General features: G+C 37.2%; 2 long non-coding RNA genes across 3 annotated transcripts in view; both read left to right on the forward strand.

The window, feature by feature from the left end:
• LOC134801917 (uncharacterized) overlaps positions 1 to 24,913 on the forward strand; it is a 204,840-nt gene that overhangs the window by 781 nt on the left and 179,146 nt on the right. The gene's annotated exons all lie outside the window — the stretch shown is intronic.
• LOC134801991 (uncharacterized) lies at positions 2,069 to 17,180 on the forward strand. 2 transcript variants are annotated; one of them, XR_010145790.1, is made up of 6 exons: positions 2,069 to 2,241; positions 3,729 to 3,851; positions 8,419 to 8,510; positions 14,662 to 14,806; positions 16,701 to 16,829; positions 16,993 to 17,180. It is a non-coding gene; the product is annotated as an uncharacterized LOC134801991 (long non-coding RNA). The 2 variants fall into 2 exon arrangements; XR_010145789.1 differs by lacking the exon at positions 16,701 to 16,829.

Below are 24,913 nucleotides of genomic sequence, written 5' to 3' on the forward strand. Positions count from 1 at the left end.
AGCCCACCCGTTGTGAAACTCGGTTGAGGTCATCGAGCATCATGCTGAGTTCCTCCATCGACTTTGCCATGACTACGATATCGTCGGCAAACCGAAGGTGAGTGATGTATTCGCCGTTGATGTTGATGCCAAGTCCTTCCCATTCCAGGAGCTTGAAGGCGTCTTCCATTACGGCAGTAAACAGTTTCGGAGAGATAACGTCTCCCTGCCTTACGCCTCTTCGCAATGGAATCGGAAATCTTGACACCTATGCGCCGGTTGAGCAAAATGAGGATGTTACGCTGGTCAGCAGGTGTAACCCTCATGGATAAAGTGGCCAATAAGTATATACGTGGAAGCTTGAAAGTAACGCCGATATCTGATAAACTATCCGAAACGAGACTACGCTGGTACGGACACGTTATGAGAAGGCCCCAAGACCATATGGCCCGTAAAGTGTTAGATATCGCCACTGGTCCAAGAGGTCCTGGAAGGCCCCGACTCACATGGCTATCAGTAGTAAATAGTGACCTCGAAGCTCTAGAATTACACCCAATGACGACTCAGAACAGAAATGGCTGGCGAAAAGCGATTAGGAGAGCCGACCCCAATTGAACATGGGATAAGGCCGGAGAAAGAAGAAGAATAATGATACGACTTTTCAAACCTCAATGAAACGTTCGTAACAATACGATGGGCTAAAAACTGCAATTAACAAAATCAAGTAGAAAATAGTATATTTCATTCATTCCTTCATTCATTCACTTTTTTATTCAGTCACAATTTAGGCACCTACATTGTATAAATGAATATAAATTATAATAAAAAATAAAACTTAAATAATATCATGCAACTAGCTAGGTATTGGTACAACAATTATTTTACAAACTACGAGTAAATTATTTAATTATTTATTAAAGAATTTGGGTCAATGCGTCGCTAATAGGGGGTATTACTGCAATGTTCTGCCGCTTGAGTGCAGCACTAGCTCCTCTAGTAAACCACAATAGGGAATATTACGCAAAGCTCTGCGTAGGGAGCGCCACTATTCTACCACTATCCATCACACTCTGGCGGTCTACCGCGAAACAAGATAATCGAAATTTAGTCATCTAACCTCTCTATCACTCTTGCATATTCGAGCGATAAATGGGCAGTTAATACAGGATGATTCATGAGACGTGAGCAGGACTAATCCTGCACACTCAGTAACTGATAATTGATCGATCACCGTCGTATTTAGGAGAAACAACAACACTTTTTCCTATTTTTTTACTTTTTGGTGAGGGCAAATTTAATTCTCAACAATCATGGTCACCTTACAGGACCTAATTAATAAACATAAAACCTCTTTAACCGTAATGGCATTTTGATTACGAAGAAAATAAACTGTCAAACTTGAGTGAGATACGAATTTTCAAAAGTAACGAGACCGTCATGACAGTAATGACATTCAATTTGACACAGAATATCGGTAGTTTAGTATTTTAATTTTAGGGTGACCATGCATGTCGTAAAAAAATTAATAACTTTTTTTTTCAACACGACTAGAAAATTAACGTTAACCTTACTAATACTGATACGAAACAGTTGCTTAATGAACGATATGCGCAGTGTTAGTCCTGCTCACGTCTCCTGAATCACCCTGTATATTTAGATTTTAGCGTTTTCCGGTAGGCTCTTGTTAACAAACCGCCTTGATGTATCAATGTCATATTTTATTGTCTGTGAAAACTTGTCAAAAAACAATTTAAGGCACAGTATGTATAAGTTACTCTATGGTTTACTAGAGTTAGACCAAGAAAAGTCTGCAGCGGTTTTGATAGCCCACGCAGAGAAGGTGTTACTTATACGTCATAATTTCATAGACGTTTGATGTTTAAAATAACACTTGCACTGCGCGGGCCCGAGGCGCGGGCTATCAAAATCGCTGCAGACTATTCTTGGTCTAGCTTAGTGCTGCACTCTGGCGATGGCGGCAGAACATTGCAGTAATACCCCCTATTGAAACCTCCATGCAAAATGTTTTCTAAATATGTTTAACGTCAAATTCAGATGAAAAGTTTGACATAATAAAAAATATAATAGATTTCAAATTGATTTTTACACCACAATTAGATTTTTTACACTTCAACACTATGTAATTGATTTTGAATTTATATTTATAGTACCTAGAGGATTAAATTTTAAAACGTGAATAACATTGAACAGAAAAGACTGAGTACAAAACATATGCGTATGTATAATAGACATCAAAGATAGGTATGTATACATTTTAAGCTTTGATATTGTGCATGCATGCTCTGCACATGATTATTATAGGCTATAGAACGGACGCTTAAAGGATGACTCACGTTAGACCGGGCCGTGTCCGGGCCGGAGCTTCCCGCGCTTATTTTTCTATGATGGATATTGGCCGACTATGATGGGCCAACGTGTAGAGGAGCCATGACATGACAGGCGATCACGTGATGCTTTCCATAGAAAACGATGCGCGAAGCTCCGGCCCGGACACGGCCCGTCAACTTGAGTCATCGTTAACGCGAGAAATTTCGTATATTGACTCCCCTGTTCCTATCCCTACATAATAATAATGCCGGTGGCGGCAGTCAATGGCACTGCGTGATTTCTCGTTTCTCGTCCTGATTATATACTCCATTGTAAACATACATTACCGCACTAGTTAAATAGATTAATATAACATTACGGCACAACTTCGATAATTGATGAATTGATGATATCGATATCTACAAAATGATGAGCCAAGATATTTAACGAGAAATTCTTGTATATTTATTTACTAGCTTCGTCTGCGTGGAATTAGTACCAGCAGCTAAAGTACAGCGCCTGGATAAAATCTAATAGCAATTCGAGTATAATAATATGCTTAATTGTTTACACCAATTAACAGGCACTTCATTAATTTTGTCATTTCCACCCCCCTTTTCACCCTCTTTATGAATGACTTCTGAGCAGACAGAAGTTTTTGTGGCAAAATAAAGTGATTGACAAAATTAAATATCGACATGTCTGTTATCGATGTTACCTTAACGTCATAACTTAATACCTACTTAGATATTTATTACATTTCATAAGAAGATAGCTACCGCGAAATACACAACATGTTCGATATCTTCTTCTCTTTTGATATATTGGTAGTTTTATATTCTTTTGGCACTGTATAAATGTATACTGCAGTTTACGTTATTTTTTAAGTACTAAATATATGTAATAAATTAATTATGTACTTAATACTAATATTATAAAGGCGAAAGTGTGTCTATCTGTCTGTCTGTGTCTGTTACCTCTTCACGCTTAAGCCGCTGAACTAATTTAGTTCAAATTCAGTATAGAGATAGTTTGAGTCCCGGGGAAGGACATCGCATAGTTTTTATGTCGGAAATCATCCCTGAAAAGAGTGCAAAGGGGGTGGAATTGAAAGAGTTAATAAATTGCCTAATAATTGAAGTAAGCAACGCGCGAATTGAATAATCGCTATTAGCGTTATCCAGGCGCTATACCTACTTTAGCTGCTGTCACTAATTCCACGCAGACGAAGACGCGGGCAAAAGCTAGTATAATATAATTATAAATCAATTGAAATTATATTTTAATGCCTAACTTTATTACATTTGTTTAAATGTTATTATGTATAGGTGCCTACTTTAGTTCTTAGCTCTTAAACGTAGGTAAATAAGTCCTATAAACTTTCAAATCCTTGAAATCCTTTTTTTTGTTCTGTGTTTCAGTGATCATGGATACATGCTGTTATTGCTTAGCACTGCGCACAGGGTGCATTATACTCGCAGTCATATATGTCATAATAGGCTTGCCTCTTGGCTACGCTTACGTGATACTCTCCGAATGGACTTGTACGTTAACGTTCTTATTTTCTCTTACACACGTAGATGCGATGGCATTACACACAAGTCGGTCATTCATACACATTTTTGAACGAGCGAATCTGAAGGTCTTCGTTTCGCCAGAAATTCTATCGTATGCCCGGATGTTTTTATTCTCAGGTAAAGTTTGGTGAGCAGAGGGCCTACAGCGAACACTGAAGTTCGCATCAAGGTGAGGGTTTTTTTTTTGTCTTTTACTCCAATCAAGATATAATTAGAGTGACAGAGAAAGATGCCCGCAATTTGCGAAGTTCGGTGTTCGCGGTATCGGTAGGACCCTAGGTTGGATATTTTCATAAACTTTTTTGTCAATTCAGTTTTAAAAATTTGACGTGAAACGTCACGTGACCGTCTTTAAAAACCCGTAGAAGGGGTGTCGGGCCAAAAACCAGGTGTAACGAATTAAGTGTTATGGCGCGGTGGCTTAAAGTCTAATTTTTTATTCGGTAGACTAAAATGACTTTACATGCTATGAAATGTTATTTTATGTTCATACTAGGAAATGTCATTTTAGTCTACCGAATAAAAAAATAGACTTTATATGTCTGTAACTATAATACCTATAATATAATATGTATAATTTTGATATCGGTGTATAGAAGAAAGTAGCTAGAGTTAGACCGTAAAAAGTCTGCAGCGATTTTGATAGCCCACGCAGTGCAAGTGTCATTATAAACGTCAAACTTCTATGAAATTATGACGTATAAGTAAACAACACTTCCACTGCGTGGGCTATCAAATCCGCTGCAGACTTTTATTGGTGCGACTATATTACTCGTAATTGCATGTGCCGCTGACACAGATGGCGCTGATTCTGCGCTAGAAACGACTTATTCGGAGCTAAAACGACCCCTATTGACAGTGTTAATGAATTTTTATTCGGTTTTATTATTCCGTTTTAATGAAATATAATACCTAAACAGACGTAGAAGTTAATGTGGCAAAATAAAGTGGTTAACAAAATGAAATATCGACATGTCTGTTATCGATGTTACCTTAACTTTATTATAGATATTTACATTTAAGGTGCAGGGAGGCAATTTCGACTGCGGGATAATTTCAACTAATCGAAATATCTTCCATGTTTTACATTATTATGTGTCAGTGTCAAAAGTGACGTTTTTGTTTGAAGAAACGTCACATTTTACACTGACATATCTAATCCATATCGTTTCTAGCTCTATTAACTGACGTATCTTAAAGTTAGAATCGGGCCGATAGTATTGAAGAAATTATGTACCAGTTTGAAATTGATTTGCGTTCTTAAAATTTGTCGTTAATTTACAGTAAGTAGAAGTGACATCTTTTTGTTATTAATATGTTACAGACTTATCGATAACAGATTTATCGATGTTTCATTTTATCAAACACTCGTTTACGCCCCAAAAACTTGTATGTCTGATAATAAAATACGCAGAGTTAATAATAAGCTGTTTTGTTATCGTTTGAAGCCACCGTGTGCGAAAATTAATGTTTAAAACTGACGCAATTTTAATATCTCGGAGAGTAAGATAAAGCAATAACGGTTCTTTATGATCCACTTTAACCATAGTAAAATATATCTCTTCAAATAATGCATTAGAATCCATGGCGGAGCGGCGGCGCGAGTTAGAACTTACTCGTAGAACACATTATATTATTTTTTGGCCGTTACTGTATACAACTACATAGGTACACTGAATTATCGATACTATTTGATTAAAAACATCGACTAAGTCGCAGCTCTAGCGCTTTCTTCGCTGTTAATATTTTGACATTTTACTTCAACATTGAGACTAAATGTCATATTTCACATGTTCATTGCCCATTGCGCGTTAGCTTTGAAAACATCAATGAAGAAAGTACATACCGCCGGCTGAGTTGACGTTTGTGCCATATCCATTTTTAAGCAAAATCGTTTTTTAATGATTCCTAAAATAACAAATAATATGCAATAATTGACACAAATCGGTTTTTGAAAAACATTATTTTTCAAAAATGTTGTGCCATATCCGCATTTTACTATAGGATAATTACACTATATTAACAGAAAATTATCACAAAAGTGTGACATATCCAACATTTTGTGTCATGTCATACCTACATTGTACGTTTAACATTTACTCATCAGAAATGGATATGGCAATAACAAAAATGCTTGTATTTCATGATTACCACTATATTCAAAATATTTATATGGTATTGTAAATAGTAAACATATGTGCCTAAATGATAAATAAGTCCAATAATTCCTATATGTATAACTTTGCGAAAAATACTTTTCGCTCTCCTGTAAACCAATGTAAGTGGCGTATGGCACAAACGTATTCCCACCCGACGAAATACAATAAGCAATGGATGGCTTTCGAATGTCCGGCAACGAACAAGGTATTTTTTAATTTTTTTTCCCGTTTTTATTACACAAATAGACTGGTACAGTCTTACCACTCTTATCTGTGATAAGGAACTTCATAATCATTTACCTAAAGGCCATAGTCGGTTGTTCATAGTAAGTTGGCCCTTAAATCAATTTGATTTGTGTTTTTTTGTGAGTACCTCTAATGGTGAAGGATATTTTTGCTGAGTATCAACATCCTACTAGTGACAGTTTTTGACTTATGTTTTTTTTTTCTTTAATGTACCTATTGTTTTTCGGGATGTATTCAAGCGATTTGCTTATTTTTTTTTAAATAGTGTTCTTTATTTAGGTATGCATCGATACTCAAAAAACGAATACCAGTTGTCATATAAAAAAAAGCGGCCAAGTGCGAGTCGGACTCGCCCAAGGGTTCCGTAACAGCAAGTAACATAATAAAATTGCGGTTTACGATTTATGACGTATTCAAAAAAAACTACTTACTAGATCTCGTTCAAACCAATTTTCTGTGGAAGTTTGCATGGTAATGTACATCATATATTTTTTTAGTTTTATCATTCTCTTATTTTAGAAGTTACAGGGGTGGGGGGGGGGGGGACACACATTTTACCACTTTGGTAGTGTCTCTCGCGCAAACTATTCAGTTTAGAAAAAAAAATATTACAAACCTCAATATCATTTTTGAAGACCTATCCAAGATACCCCATAGGTACGTATAGGTTTGATGAAAAAAAAAATTTTTGAGTTTCAGTTCTAAGTATGGGGGTCCCCCAAAATTTATCGTTTTTTTTCTATTTTTGTGTAAAAATCTTAATGCCGTTCACAGAATATATCTACTTACCAAGTTTAAACAGTATAGTTCTTATAGTTTCGGAAAAAAGTGGCTGTGACATACACGGACAGACAGACAAACGGACAGGCATGACGAATCCATAAGGGTTCCGTTTTTTGCCATTTGCCTACGGAACCCTAAAAATGAATTTAAAAAAAAAACATTTTTTTAATGTCGTTGTGAAGTAGTGACACCTCTAATTTTTTTTTCTAAACTGAAAATCATAATTAGGTTTCAAAAAAAGTAAGACAATGTTGCCACTTTTTACTAGCGCGTCTTGTATTTATGTAAAAATAAGTAAATAAAAGTAGGTACTTACTTTTTTAAATCGTAAGAGTAAAATTACCAATAAATAAATTTATATTAGCGTGTTTATTTATAAAAAGAAATTTACTATTTTACAAACAAATTATTGCAGTGGCAACATTGTTTTACTTTTTTTGGAATCTAATTACGATTTTGAGTATAGTTGTAGGCCAGGCATTAGCCTACTACTTGCCTAAATATCAAAATTTTGCAAACGGTACTTCCTGTCAAAAATTAGCAATATGCGTGGTCAAGTCCTGTACTCAATCCGCAACGGCTGTCATTAAAATGACAATGCGATCGTGATTTCTGATCATTTTGTTCAGAAAATAGAGACACACGTCTGGCTGTCAAACCACTTCTCCTTATATCATATTTCTGTGCGAAAGAGATTATGCATTTTGTTTATGTAAATAGTTTTTTGACGAAACGTATGCTCCCTCGTATAGGGCTTCGTACAGCCAGGCGTGGCTCACTCCGCGATTTCGTCGCTTTGCAACAGGTATAGTTGAATCATCGAGAGCGTGGAATTGCATATGTAGTAGTATTGTTTGTTTACAGGCATTCTATATTTGAATTTTCTATTTTCTTGTACTATCAGCATACAACCACTACAAATGCAATTCCATCTTCTCGATAATTCAACTATAGCTAAAAGTACATCCGTTCCACACCAATTTTGGTGGCTAGCTATAAGGCGCGCGTGGCGCTGTCGCCACCTAGCGGCCATATCTGTCCTGATCGTAACAGACGCGGTTTGTTAGAGAGTGAGTCTTCTGTACCTAGTACTTTTATTTATTCTGTGGTATGTAGCCACGAACGCAAGTGTCGTAAACGGGCTGTCACAGATGATGAACGCCTATTATATTATATATGCTATTTGATATTTAACTACGTATACATTTGTTTGTATTGTAACTTGAATGATAAACCCGCCTCATAGCGCCAGTGAATCCTATTAAACAGAGTGCTTATCTTACTTTATTTAAGTATGTCGAATTATTAATAATAATACCTACCTACTAATATTTTTACTATTTCAGCGACAGATACGTGGATGACGACAATAACATATGGTGCCAACATAGCGATATCATTATATTTCCTTTTCTATTTATGCTGTGGAATAATTCCGGTATTATATTATTTAATTAACTCTTAAATATAGCCTTCAAGGCAAAATTAAATCAAATAATTCTTAGAGGCGAGTTGTCCCAGGCTCCACAAGTGAGCCATGGAAGATGATGAGATTGATGAGAGTGAGCTAGATCAATAAAGTAAATGAGTAAGTGAGTGGGTGTATAGAACCAATACGGTAGGTTGGGTCGCCTAAGATCGGATGTAACATAAGACCGGATGTATAAAATTTACCGCAAATGAAGCGATATTTTTCGCTGATGGCAACATAGTTTTCTCGGCCATTTCGTTCTGCCCCTCCCGTCATACCGCGATCGGCATTGGGATGAGTAGGACGTGTGATGTCCGCCGGAGTTTCGAAATAATTGTGCCTTACTTGTAATTTTTTTGTGATCCGATCTTCTCTCTAGACGTTTCTTTGGAAATGATGCTGTCTTTATCATTTTATTGCTTTTAAGTTAATTATTGCGTAGAATTAGCAAATTCTCTATAGATTTATATACTTTGTTGACACCTAGGACGTCTCCAGGCCAAGATCCGGACTTTCCTCCCATTACCGAACATCGGACTAATGACTGAGGCAGTTAAAAAATCCAGCGGTTGTTAAAAGTTCGAATCGTAATAATAATCCAGTAACTTTGTCGAATTTTGTAACCTGGCTCTTTTGCGTCAAATCCGGTAGTTCTGATTTTTTGCAGACTTGTTTATGATGTTGGCCCAATGAATAATCCAAGTTTGTGAATTCGAGCGCCGAACGCAACTTTGTCAACCCTGTGGGGGGGGGGGGGTACGATACCGGGCCAAATCAGCTTTGATTGACCTTAGAAACAATTGTGCCAACCGGCATCGCCTGAGACAAAGGTGTATACTAACTGCACTTACTTAGCCTACGAATTCAAGTTCGAAAAAATAAACATTTTGAAAGGCTTTATCTCGGAAAGTATTAGATGTACAGAGACAATTCTAGTGTCTTATTGTAGCAAATTTAGTCTTCTTTAAAAACGCCCTAGGAAGTTACTATCAAAAACTACTACTTTAGGGTTATAATCGCCCAAATCTAAAAAAAATTGCGGTTTATTCGATTCGATTTTTGACAAAGTTGCGTTCGGCGCTCGAGGTCCCAAACTTGGATTATTCATTGGGCCAACATCATAAACAAGTCTGCAAAAAATCAGAACTACCGGATTTGACGCAAACGCAACATGTATAATTTTACTGTATTATAAAGGGATATACGAGTATAATGACAAGACAAAATATGTCCGTGACTTCAGCCCTTTTTTGCGAATAACCAATGTATATCCGGTCTTAATTCACCATCTTAGAACACTGCCCGGCTCAGTCATTAAAGTATGAGAATCTCAATTTAGCTTAAATTTGCCTGAGGAGGAAAAATCGGACTAAAAATAAGTAAAAATAAAAGAATTAGTTGTCCTAGTCACACCACGCGGAATATCAGGACGATTTTTTGATACATAATTATGTTATATAAACCTGTGTCGAAACGTCGGTAAATAAAGGTAATAAAATAAATTCGTGATGGACCCGTCCATAAATGTGAGTTAATATGTATTCAAAACGCGAAAGTTTTAAATATTATACTATGTTATTGTTAATAAGATTGGATATTTTCCCTCTGTGCACTCTAATGCCGTGGCGTAACAACAGAGTTGAAATTAAACAGTAGTCCGAACTTTCACCCCACCTCACTAGACTTCAAACCTCAAACTTCAAAATTTATTCAGCAAATAGGCCACAAGGCACTTTTACACGTCAACATTGAATTTACATACAAGCAAAAATAATAACAAGACATTAACAATTTTATAAAATACAACTAACAATTCAAACTAACGTATTACAATTAGGGTAGACCGAGGCAAATCGGGTCATTTTTTGTTTGACGGTCAATAAATACAATTTTTAAGGTGATACTGTTTTTATTAATATTCAGTTGGATAAATTATTTATTAATGAACGGAATCCAAGATTCAGACATAAAATCAAACTTAAATATGATTTATGAAAAATAAAATACAAAACCTCTTATAAAATCCGATTCGCCCCATTTTAAGGGGTAAAACGGATCATAAAAACTCTGTCATAAAATCTTAATTAATAATGGTTAACAATGTTAATCATATGATTAAGAATCACAAACGTCAAATAATTGACATCAACTATCATTGGTATCTTTAATGTTGCATTTGAGCATTATTTATGTTCCTCCTTTCTAGTTCAATTTTTATCACGCCACCTACAGAAAGCGCAACATAATATCACTCCTACATGCTACTATATATTTTAACAATAAATCCAAAACATGCTAATGGCCATTTAGCAACAAAATCGAATAACTTAAATGAAAATAAACAAAATGATAAAAAAAAAATCACACATATCCGATTCACCCCATATGAAAAAATTAGTTGTTGGTAACAAAATACTCTACGTAGGGACAGCGGTTTCGTTAAAACCTTATTACCAGCTGTAGTCATATTTTCTCCCGACCATTCCCCCTGATACCTCTTCTTTTTATACGTACGCACCATCTAAAACATGCGAAAATAAAATAAGCCAAAAAAAAAACGTCCGAAAACCTTGTTTTATAATGTGATCCTAATCGCCCCCAATCAGATGATCCGAATAACCCCATATCATAATTATGTTTGAATTATTTTTGCGTAACGGAAATATACCTTTAAATACAATAAAAACAAAATCAAATAAGGAAACACTATGCGCCATTAACAATAAGTAACAACAATTACAAACCTTTAGCCTTTTGGGTTTACTTTTATCACGGACTGTATTTGCACATTTTTTACATCGGCGGTAAAATCACAATACACCTGTACGAGTGACTCATCGGGAAGTGTCACCGTGACCGACGCATGAGTCTTTTAGAATGACAGTAACTGTGGCGACATGCGTTAGGAACAGAGCGAATGCGGGACGCTGATTGACTGGCTGTAACGAACCGCGATCTTTCAAATTTTACAGAAATGCTTATTTTGATCCGATTTCCCCAGTGATCCGAATCGCCTCGGTCTACCCTACTTGGAGATGTATATGGTCTCTTAATGTCGAATTATATAAAAAAAATCTATACTATTAATATTTAAAAAAATACAGATACAAAAACACAAAAAAACTATAATATTTAGAGGTGTAAATGTCTCTAGGTGTCAGAACTATGAGATTATAATATAGTTTATTAAATTATCCTTAGAGATGTATAGGAGCTCAGGTATGAGAAACATATTTCAAATTTAGTTAGGAGCTGTTTCTATAAGTTAAAAGTTTTGTACAAGATAAGACCTTTCTTGTGTGAAACTCTACGCATCCAATTAGTTGACTCACTTGTTCTGTCAAAATTAAATTATATGGATATAGTATATGGTCCACGACTACTCACTAAAACAAAGCGACTGGTGCAACGAGTTCAGAACGCTTGTGCCCGTTTTTGCTTCAATATTCCGTTAAGGGCAATGTAACCCCATTTTTAAACAAATGCAACATGCTTAAAATGCTACACCGACGTAAGCTTCATCTGGCAAGTCTTCTTTTTGAGGTAGTACACCAGCGGTCTCCTGCGTATCTCTTTGAGAAACTTTCCTTCCGTAAGACTCGTGTAGCTCTACAATGTGGGTTGCAGTTGTTAACGCACCGTCACTGTTCGGCTGCATTCCGTGGAAGTTTTAGATATTTGGCAACAAAATGCTGGAACAATCTGTCTCCGCCTTTGAGGAACCTGAAAAGTGTGCATAGTTTCAAAGTTACGCTAAAAAAAGAGATAAGTATATGAACATCAGCAAAGACAGGAAAGTTTAAGATGTGATACTAGTTTTATCTAAGAAGCCTTTTTTTTTCACATACCTGTAGTTATGTCCCATGAGCCAACCATTTCTGCACTATTTTTTGTCACTTTATTTTAATTTGTTCGTCTTTTCCAAATAATTAATTTAGAGATATAGTTTTGGTTTGTTTAAAGCTTTTACGACTAGAAGTTTTTAAGTCTTCTGCACAAAATGTACACGTGGATAGCTATGTCATAGCACAAATATGGCCGAGCTGGTGTCGTGCCGTGTGACGTGGCCATGGCATGGCGGCCAGCTGTCACTTGACTGTCAGGCCTGTTCCAGATACGGCAATTGCCGCAATGTTGAAGTTGTATATTAAATAGTTTTAGTTTCAATTTTATGTTTTAGGTATAGTTCTAGTTTTTAATTAGTTTAGTAAAAAAAGTTCTGCACTCCCTGAAACCTATAAAACGACACCCATGACGACTTTTATGTCAAAGTGCACGGCAGACATGTTGGAATCCAAAACTGTCATCATTTTCGAATTGTGCACTCCCTGAAACCTTTAAAACGACACCCATGACGACTTTTATGTCAAAGTGCACGGCAGACATGTTGGATTCCAAAACTGTCATCATTTTCGGAACCGGCACTCCCTAAAACCTATAAAACGACACCCATGACGACTTTTATGTCAAAGTGCACGGCAGACATGTTGGATTCCAAAACTGTCATCATTTTCGAATTCTGCACTCCCTGAAACCTATAAAACGACACCCATGACGACTTTTATGTCAATGTGCACGACAGACATGTTGGAATCCAAAACTGTCATCATTTTCGAAACCGGCACTCCCTGAAACCTATAAAACGACACCCATGACGACTTTTATATCAAAGTGCACGGCAGACATGTTGGAATCCAAAACTGTCATCATTTTCGAAACCGGCACTCCCTGAAACCTATAAAACGACACCCATGACGACTTTTATGTCAAAGTGCACAGCAGACATGCTGGATTCCAAAACTGTCATCATTTTCGAAACCGGCTCTCCCTGAAACCTATAAAACGACACCCATGACGACTTTTATGTCAAAGTACACGGCAGACATGTTGGATTCTAAAACTGTCATCATTTTTGAAACCGGCACTCCCTGAAACCTATAAAACGACACCCATGACGACTTTTATGTCAATGTGCACGGCAGACATGTTGGAATCCAAAACTGTCATCATTTTCGAAACCGGCACTCCCTGAAACCTATAAAACGACACCCATGACGACTTTTATGTCAAAGTGCACGGCAGACATGTTGGAATCCAAAACTGTCATCATTTTCGAAACCGGCACTCCCTGAAACCTATAAAACGACACCCATGACGACTTTTATGTAAAAGTGCACGGCAGACATCTTGGATTCCAAAACAGTCATCATTTTCGAAATCTGCGCCCCCTAAAACCTATAAAACGACATCCATGATGACTTTTATGATAAATTGCATGACCGCCATCTTGGATTCCATAATAACCATCATTTTTTCGAAATCTGCATTCCCGAAAACCTTTAAAACTATATCCATGGCAACTTTTATGCAAAGTGCAGGGCCGCCATCTTGGATTCAAAAATGGTCATCATTTTTGAAATCTTCTCCCTGAAACCTATTGGGAAACAATTACGAAATGCCAATCTCTGCTGAATTCTCTGATAGATAAGTAGTTAGAAAAAGTAATCACGTAACCGTGATTGCAACTACAATTAGTAGTTAGTAATCAAAAATGTTAACTACTTTTAACAGTTACTTCTTGTAATCAATAATCACGATTACTAACTACAAAATGTAGTTGTAGTTATTAATCAGTAGTTAGATTACATTTTGCCCAACACTTCCCTCGGCTAATCACTAGCTATCTTCTTTTTCCTCGCGTTATCCTGGCATTTTGCCACGGCTCATGAGAGCCTGGGGCCCGCTTGACAACTAATCCCATGATTTGACGGAGGCACTAGTTTTTACGAAAGCGACTGCCATCTGACCTTCCAACCCAAAGGGGAAACTAGGCCTTTTGGGATTAGACCGGTTTCCTCATGATGTTTTCCTTCACCGAAAAGCAACTGGTAAATATCAAATGATATTTCGGACATAAGTTCCGAAAACCTCATTGGTATATACGATTGTTATTATACATTGGATATATTATACGAGCCGGGGTTGGACCCGCGACCTCCGGATTGAAAGTCGCACGCTCTTACTGCTAGGCCACCAGCGCTATATAAGGCTAATTACTAGCTATATTTTAAGCAATAATGGTGTGTAAAAATCGTGAAAGGTAAAATTTATTTTACAGGCCAAACCCGTCTGCTCCGAACTTGAAAAATTGTTTCTTGTGGAAGTTATAATTGCATTTATCGTTCATTTAGCATGTGGCATTGTGGCAATTGTTCGCACCGATAAATACGCTTACACTATACCGTTGACTGTTGTCGTGGCAGGTAAGTGTGGATATATATATTTTTTTTATACCACATCGGTGGCAAACAAGCATACATATTATTATATGTAGTCATATCATACAGGGTGGTCCAAAGCTTGAGTCCAAAATTTTTTTTAGATTGGTCAAACCGTGGGCTGTCAGAATATACCTCATATATGTCAGCTGATTTTCCGTAGTTTTCGAGTTATGATTTCATTAACTCTTACTTTTGTTTAGAAATTCCGAGGTGAAGCAATTCATTTATTAAAAAAAAACTATTGAACTTTTTTGAATGTTTGTTTTTGTAACATAAACCTTGACAAACGGCAAAGTTGCTTAAAAAAACAATCAGAAACAATTAGAGGAGGAAATAAAAAACTATTTCTGTCATCGGTGAAACCTCACAATCAAATCAAATCTGGTCATTGGATCAAATCCTTACTCGGTAAGGCTGGCATTGATACTGAAAAGTTTAGTGCATATAGTGCTAAACATGCCTCTGTGTCTAATGCTTATAGGAGAGGTATAGACATTGATACAATTAGAAGAACTGCGGGTTGGACAGAGGGGTCAACAACATTCGCACGTTTGTATAACAAACCTATTATAGAAACAAATAATAAGTTCGCTATTAGTATTCTAACTAAAGATAAATAAGGCTGTGCTAATTATATGCATGTCATAAATATTTTAATTGTTATTTTTTTGGTGATTATGAATAATTAAGAAATACTGTGCCGAAGTTATAAAATATTTGTATCATTTAACTTAAATGTTATACTTAAAGAGTACAAATATTTTTAAACATAGCTCTATCACAGACTCTAAAAACCTACATGTTATTTATCATCGAGAACGAGACGCGTAGTATAATTGCTCGAAATTATACGAAGCGTCTCGTTCGAAGATGATCACTTCCCACCCATAAGAAGGAAGTGATATTTCAAATGAATACCGTAAAAAGTGAAACCCATCCCTGTAATCATCTTACACGAAACTGTGATATCGCATAGTTACTCTAAAATATATGGCGTCCGGCACGGGCGCGCGCGACGTGATAGCGTCGGGCGCGGGAATATTTTTCAAATTTAAATCTCTAAACGTTGTGAAGTTTAAAGGCGCCCACTGATTAACAGTCCGCCGGACGGTATCGGCCTGTCAGTTAGAACAAAATTTTGACAGTTCCGAACAACTGACAGGCCGATACCGTCCGGCGGACTGTTAATCAGTGGGCCCCTTAAGCATACTTAACAGTTCTACATGTTATCTATCATCGAGAACGAGACGCTTCGTATAACTTCGATCGATCTTCGCCTCGAATTTTTTTGCTCGTTTGATCGAGCAAAAAAATAGTAAAACTAAAGTCCCCTGGAGTTTCTTTCTTTTAGATTGAGTAGAATAATTAGCGTAACAATATACTGGGAAAATCAGCGAGTGTTTAGTTGATGGTGTATTGTAATTATTTATTTTAGGCATTTTTATTACTCTTGACGTGTGCACCACTAAAAAAGTGGTGCATATTTTAGTTACAGTGTAAAATACTTAGTTATGTCCTCTGAATAAAAAATCACTACTGTAGAATTTGATGTTTACAATTACATCGTATTAAAAATTTTAATATATTTTTTATTGAATATTCTTAATATATTTTTAAGAGATAACTTTACACATATATTCACAAAATAGGGTTCTATTATATTCCAAACACAAAGATACTGTAGGAGACAATGTGATCTTCTCGAACAATTCAAAGTTTCTTCCCCCGCCTTTGTTATGAAATTTACGAAAACTAGATGCCTATGCTGCATTTTGTATGAAACGACTAAATTGATTACTTCTGAAAGTATACTTCTCAGAGAGAATCTACATCATACAAAAAAATTGTCGCTTTTGTACACATTCACCACTTACAGAAGGCCGGTAGAGGAAAGGAGTGAAGCTCCTCCTTTCTGACCGTGTCAGCGACGCACGGGTACAAAAGTTCTTGCTATCTTCGCTGCAACAGGCTTGGCTCACTCCGCGATTTCGTCGCTTTGCTACAGGTAGCTAAAAGCACATCCGTTCCACACCAATTTTGGTGGCTAGCCATAAGCCGCACGAGGCGCTGTCGCCACCTAGCGGCCATATTTTATTTGCCGGTCTTCTCTATATTGACCTTATGTAGAGGGTATTGGGTCATTTTACTAAATAGTTTTTTCTTTTCAGTTTATGATTTGTACGCTATACTTGTGTCGTACAGTTATTACAAGGAAGAAAGTGACACCACAGAATAACTAATGCGACACACCTCCTTCCCCGTAATGAAGTTGTCGCATTTTTTACACCAAATCCGTAACTATTTATGTACCTATGTTCCTCAACTTTGGTATAAGTAATTAAATAATCAAATAATATGGGACTTTTTCGTTACTCTAATCTGTAAGCTCAATACTAGGTAGGTTACGTTGACAACGATACGATATATATTATACCTTTAAACGAGCAACACACCCTGTATCTGAACGAAAAGCAATTACTCAAACGCTTGCCAAAAAAAAATTGGATGTTTCATACATTCTGCTGGTTTGATGTTGAAATTTCCTATGGGAGAGTCAATTTTTTTATCGCGATTTCGGGGTGGGTTCATATTAAAAGTTGCTCAGTATAACCTAAACATTAACAGGTTTAAGTAATCGCTTTTCGTTCAGATACATACTGTATATTTATAAATTTCGGGGTCTCGGAAACTGATCTAACGATTTCGATGAATAAATATTCATTATTATCTATATGGCGGTTTTCCGGGTCGAAAAATCGATCTGATCTCTGGTAAAATGCGATTTTTGAGTTTTTTTATATGTTTTGCAATGTAAGAAGTAGAACCATGACGTCCATGACATTAGATGTAAGTACCTACACTATAATAACACACAAATCACAGAAGTTGATGTTGTAAAATTCTTAGGACTAATGCTAGATAAAATTGTAATTGGAAGAACCATGTTGGTGACACAATTTTTATGGCTTATATCACGGATATGTCGAGTCAATATTAAGATATGGTCTAGTTCTTTGGGGCAATTCTACTAACATCGATAGGACATTTATTGCCCAAAAGTAATGCTTAAGGGCAATGTGTGGCATGCCCTCGCGAGGGTTATGTAAACCTTTATTTGAAAAATATACAATTCTGATATTACCGTGTTTAGATATATTTGAGGCAGCTGTGTTTGTAAAAAAACACAGCTGCCTCAAATATATATCGGAACTATTTAAGAAAGCTTTAGAAATATACCCAAGAAGTACAAGAAATCAGGACAGACTTGTGTTAGATAGAGTTCCTAATAGTGCTCTCTTTATGAAAAAAAGTTACCACACGTGTATCACAATTTTTAAGGCAATCCCAGACAATTTTAAAGCTCTCCCTTTAAATTTATTCAAAAGTAAGCTTTATCAATGGTTTAAGGAACAAAGTGTTTTACTCAACTAATTCCCTCTTCGACAGAAACACATAATTATATGTATATACCTATACGTATACTTTATGTAAGTTTAGTGTTTAAGGGTTATTACTTTGCATGCTATTGTATAGCAAAATATGTCTTTGTATTGGATTTTTTCTATTTACTTACCACCTATGTACCATATTTTATGCGAATAAAGAACTTTTACTTTTTTTTTCTTTTCCTTTTTTTCACCTAAATACGACGGTGATCGATCAATTATTAGTTACTGAGTGTGCTGCAGGATTAGTCCTGCTCACGTCTCATGAATCATCTTGTATATACAGGGTCATTTTTGGACCGTTAGCCATATTGTGCGAGGTGATTAGGTAGGTCATACTGAACAACTTTTTATATGGGACCAATCCCGAAATTCCAAAAAAAAATTGGCCTTCCCATAGAAAACGTCGACAGCCACTTGACCAAAATCTATGAAACGGCTAAAAAAATATTTGTGATTTCGGAGTTGGTCCCATAGAAAAAGTTGTTCAGTATGGCCTACCCAATCACCTCGCACAATATGGCTAGCGGTCCAAAAATGACCCTGTATACAACGTGACCTTAGCAATTGGACAAACCCTGAAATCCCACGTAGGGTTACTTCTCAGAAATGCTGTAACGGTAATATTTTTTTAATTAGAACAAAAGATAAAAAAATAAATTATCAAACAAAAGTTATTTCCAATAATCGACAACAAAAAGAAACATACTGTATTAATCATTGGCAGTGCTTTTGACAATTTGTTTGAAAATGTGCGGCAATGATGTCACAAGTCAGAATCTTAGTAATGTCATAAATAAAAAAGATAATCAAAACGGTCGAAGAAGGTTTCATACTATTTATTACCTCAGGAGCTACTAACACATACAGGCTTCGAGCAACACGGAAGGGAGGCATTCGCACTATTTCCCCTCTGCCGAGGTACAAGATTAGCGCGTCAATCTAATCTAGCGCGGGTAATAAAACTAGTTGCACTTGGATTTTTCACTAGACCGAGTCCAGACGCGCGCGTGTACACTGCTGCACAAAAATGCCTGTTTGCTCGGTTTTTTGTTATAAAAAGAGGTCGGGGACATCAAATTTACAAAAAGAAAGTGTTACGTTTCACATGTAATATTTTTTTTACATATCATACGTTTAATTACATTCAAACACAATTATTATATTTTAGTCTCATGTAATTGTCGTATCGGTCGAGCGACAAATCCGACTTCTTATCTCTCAGAATCACTGAAATATGAAACCTATGGAAGTGAAACGTCAACGAATAATGCGTGCCACTGTGACGTCATCTTAGGACTAAACATGGCGGTTTTAGTGCTGCCCAGAAGATTTTTACTGTTACTAGGTTTTATCGATACATCGATACCTTTTTAACGTTCTCGGCTCATTTTATTTAAAATACTAAGTATGTATTATTTGTGCAGTTTATGTTTTAATAGGAAGTAAGTAAATAAATAAAAATTCTTTATTAGTATATTGTTATGTGAAAAGATACTTTGATTGAGTAAGATGTGTGGAGTCTAGGACAATTTCGTGCTTCAAATTTGACAGGTAAACGAGATGACGCTGTACTACTCAATACATATTGCGATTTTTGCGGTAACACTGATTTTCAAAAGTTGACGTTTGACAACTTAGTGACCGCAAAACACATGGCGCAATACAGCGCCATCTGTTTTGGATGTCAGAATAAGTGTACGTGTTTTTCTTGGACTTTACCTCTCTATTACAATCAATTTTGTTGTGTTGCCAACCCTGAAGTCTGTAACACACTACCGCACTGCACCTCGACCTTGGTGCGCCGTATCTATAAGTGAGATGAGAGCGATACAAAATTCAAGCTTATTAAGCGACGGGTGAAAAAAAACAAAACACCTTCAGAACATTTTTTTATTACGAAAATAAGGAATGACTTCCGCTCTTCAACTTCTTCAACATTTATTCAGCAAATAGGCCACAAGGGCATTTTTATACGTCAACATTGAATTTACATACAAGCAAAATAATAACAATACATTAACCATTTTATAAATTACAACTATATGTATATGGTCTCTTAATGTCGAATTATATAAAAAAACTTTAATAATGATATAAAAAAGCCCGCAGGGCAGCTTGTGGAGTAACGACCCCACGGACCCGAGTGCTCCCGAGAGTCGGTCAGGGTCTCCATCTCCAGCTCTTTCTTTTTATGTTCATTTCTTGGTAAGCTATAAAAATGATTTAATTATTAAATTAAGATAATTTAGTTGGTTTGAAGCGGGGTAGCATGATAAAATAAGAAAATATAAATAGGCAATCATAATATATCGATATCAAAGTCGATAAATAAAGTACAACCCTAGCTGAAATGTTTACATTATTTAAGCGTAAAAATATAGTTAAATAAATCAAATCACTTCATGATCTATAACTGCACAGAAGAACCTTGCTATTTATAATGTGAAACATCCTTAAATTTCCCAGGAGCATTAACAATAACCAATATTTTTCATGTAAATTATAGCGTACCTGTGTATGGTTAAGAGCGCTCTTACAAGAAAAGTCGAAATAATGCAAAATTGATGATACTAGTCGACGAAATTCAGGACTTTGCGCTCATTATTAGAAACAATGAGTACTTGTTCCAGTAAAAGCGTCTTCTTATCTTTATAAATATCGTTGTAAATATTAGAAAAAGGACTTATTAAATTAGTAATGATTTTTTTTCTGATGGTCGTTTCCGAAAAACCCCGTGAAGCACTGAATGGCGAGCTCTTATTTGGAAATGTTGAGAATTTTACTCTGCTAAACCTGGCTATTTTGTATTACTAATACCCTGTACTTTAGGCATATCAAACTATATTTTTCCTACATACCTTTGAGAAAGAGAAAATCAAAGTAAAACGAACTCGATTTTCTCTCCGAAACAAGTGTCAATTCCTACGAAAATCTACTTAATATCGAAGTCATTTTCATACTCAAGCAATCTGCAACGTTTGCTTATACTGTTGGTATACATTAGTGTTTATGAAATTCTACTATAATTTTTTGGCAATTTTTTGAAAACTACTCTATATTACCGATGACGCGCGCTGCGCCAGCTCAGTGCCGCGGCAGAGCTTGTAGAGGCAGGACGTGTGTCGGTCGGCTCCGCACATTTTCAACGGCGACGACGAGGTTTTTTATCATTGTGTGCGGCGGGCGCCGTGTAAAACGCTATACTGTGTGCGTGTAAACCGCAACGAGAGACTTTGATCCTAGCACTGTTTTTATAGTATTATAATTTATAATGGTACAGTTTAATAAACAACCGGACAGGATTAAAAATATTTGAAACGACCTGACATTCTATATGTATTTATTTGACTCAAGATAGTACTCAGGGTCTGATGATGGAGCCGGAAGGTGGTCACCGGTACCAATCAACCATGCAACTAAACCACTTCGTGTTTAGGCTCGTTTTATTCGTCTCAACAAGATCTTTGACTTAAGATAGTACTCAGGGTCTGATGATGGAGCCGGAAGGTGGTCACCGGTACCAATCAACCATGCAACTAAACCACTTCGTGTTTGGGCTCGTTTGATTCGTCTCAACAAGATCTTTGGCACAAGATAATACTCAGGGTCTGATGATGGAGCCGGAAGGTGGTCACCGGTACCAATCAACCATGCAACTAAACCACTTCGTGTTTAGGCTCGTTTGATTCGTCTCAACAAGATCTTTGACACAAGATAGTACTCAGGGTCTGATGATGGAGCCGGCAGGTGGTCACCGGTACCAATCAACCATGCCACTAAACCACTTCGTGTTTAGGCTCGTTTTATTCGTTTCTATAAGATCTTTGACACAAGATAGTACTCAGGGTCTGATGTTGGAGCCGGAAGGTGGTCACCGGTACCAATCAACCATGCAACTAAACCACTTCGTGTTTAGGCTCGTTTTATTCGTCTCAACAAGATCTTTGACTTAAGATAGTACTCAGGGTCTGATGATGGAGCCGGAAGGTGGTCACCGGTACCAATCAACCATGCAACTAAACCACTTCGTGTTTGGGCTCGTTTGATTCGTCTCAACAAGATCTTTGGCACAAGATAATACTCAGGGTCTGATGATGGAGCCGGAAGGTGGTCACCGGTACCAATCAACCATGCAACTAAACCACTTCGTGTTTAGGCTCGTTTGATTCGTCTCAACAAGATCTTTGACACAAGATAGTACTCAGGGTCTGATGATGGAGCCGGCAGGTGGTCACCGGTACCAATCAACCATGCCACTAAACCACTTCGTGTTTAGGCTCGTTTTATTCGTTTCTATAAGATCTTTGACACAAGATAGTACTCAGGGTCTGATGTTGGAGCCGGAAGGTGGTCACCGGTACCAATCAACCATGCAACTAAACCACTTCGTGTTTGGGCTCGTTTGATTTGTCGCAACAAGATCTTTGACACAAGGTAGTACTGAGGGTCTGATGATGGATCCGGAAGGTGGTGACCGGTACCAATCAACCATGCAACTAAACCACTTCGTGTTTGGCTTCGTTCGATTCGTCGCAACAAGATCTTTGACACAAGTTAGTACTCAGGGTCTGATGATGGAGCTGGACTCCACCCACGGGTACCAGTCTACCCTGTAACTGAACCACTTCGTGTTTGGGCTCGTTTGATTTGTCGCAACAAGATCTTTGACACAAGGTAGTACTGAGGGTCTGATGATGGATCCGGAAGGTGGTCACCGGTACCAATCAACCATGCAACTAAACCACTTCGTGTTTGGCTTCGTTCGATTCGTCGCAACAAGATCTTTGACATAAGTTAGTACTCAGGGTCTGATGATGGAGCTGGACTGTGGCCACGGGTACCAGTCTACCATGTAACTGAACCACTTCGTGTTTGGGCTCGTTTGATTCGTCGCAATAAGATGTTTGACACAAGATACTACTCAGGGTCTGATGATGATAGACAGGTACCCGTCGCCACCTTCGCGCTCCATCATCAGACCCTGAGTACTACCTTGTGTCAAAGATCTTGTTGAGATGAATAAAACGTGCCTAAACACGAAATGGTTTAGTTGCATGGTTGATTGGTACCGGTGACCACCTCCCGGCTCCAACATCAGATCCTGAGTACTATCTTGTGTCAAAGATCTTGTTGAAACGAATAAAACAAGCCTAAACACGAAGTGGTTTAGTTGCATGGTTGATTGGTACCGGTGACCACCTTCCAGCTCCATCATCAGACTCTGAGTATCACCTAGTGTCAAAGATCTTGTTGAGACGAATCAAACGATCCTAAACACGATGTGGTTTAGTTGCATGGTTGATTGGTAATGGTACCTTCCAGCTCCATCATCAGACCCTGAGTACTGTCTTGTGTCAAAGATCTTGTTGAGACGAATCAAACGAGCCCAAACACGAAGTTGTTTAGTTACATGATAGACTGGTACCCGTGGCCACCTTCCAGCTCCATCATCAGACCCTGTGTATCTTCAGTGTCAAAGATCTTGTTGAGACGAATCAAACGAGCCTAATCATGTTACTACATGGTTGATTGGTATCCGTGACCACCTTAATCATCATCAGACCCTCAGTACCAGTTCGTTTTTAAACCCTCGTTGATACAAACTTTACATCCTATGGGTACCAAATGCAATGACGAAACATGTAAATAAGCGAGTAGGTACCTATAATTTCTTTCGAGTAATATACCTTCATAAGTACGAGTATGGGGCTATTCATAAATTACGTCGTTTCAAATGGGAGGAGTGGGGGGGGGGGGGGGTCTGGACATCGGATGATGGTAACATGACGTAGGAGGAAACAGATTCATCCGAAGCTTGATTTTTGGATGATTTGAGGGGTGGGGGGGGGGGTCAAAAATCGTCAAAAAAGATGACGTAATTTATGAACAGCCCCTATGTACATTTGCACTGCATTTAGTATTTTCGTACTTACCAAATAACAGTTTTAGAACTTTAAAAGTTAAGTACAGTTAGTGTTGTTATGGTTGATTTCAATATGCTTCGCGAAGGATCAAGAATGTTTAATCCATCATTGTAGTGCGAGTGTGGTAGAAGGGATCGGCGTACTGAGCTCGCACGGCCTGCCGCAGCGCGTAAAATACCTAAACTCGCTCAACGCCGAAATGTAATAGCGCTCTTATGGCTGATTTGGTGGTTTTCTTATGCCGCACCCTAATACACTACACACTGGCATATTCGCGACGTAATTATTCACATTTGGCTTCAATTATTTTCAATCACAAGCAAAATATTGAAAGATAATTAATAATTTTAATTTTCACCACGACTTTTTGACAGGACAAGTACCGGCTGAACTGACAGACAATGACATTTGGGTGACTAAACATGGCGGATTTTCGGCCGCATTAGGTATTTACGTATTTTCATGGAACACTTTATGTCCGTACTGAAATACTGTCACCTTTTTTTGCTATGGGTTACAGTACTGAGTAAAAACGAGATAGATATATATTTGTGTGTGTGCCGTCAAAATGGGTGCTATTTCTATAAGCAATTGTACGTATAGAACAATATGTCTTGTCCCTATTATATAGGTCTATGCTCAGAATACAATAACATACTTCAACGAAAATGTGTTAGTGTGCGTGTTGTGACACTTGTCACTCGTCCGTACACAAA

Source organism: Cydia splendana, chromosome 23 (genome assembly GCF_910591565.1).
Source record: "Cydia splendana chromosome 23, ilCydSple1.2, whole genome shotgun sequence".
Lineage (NCBI taxonomy): Eukaryota > Metazoa > Arthropoda > Insecta > Lepidoptera > Tortricidae > Cydia > Cydia splendana.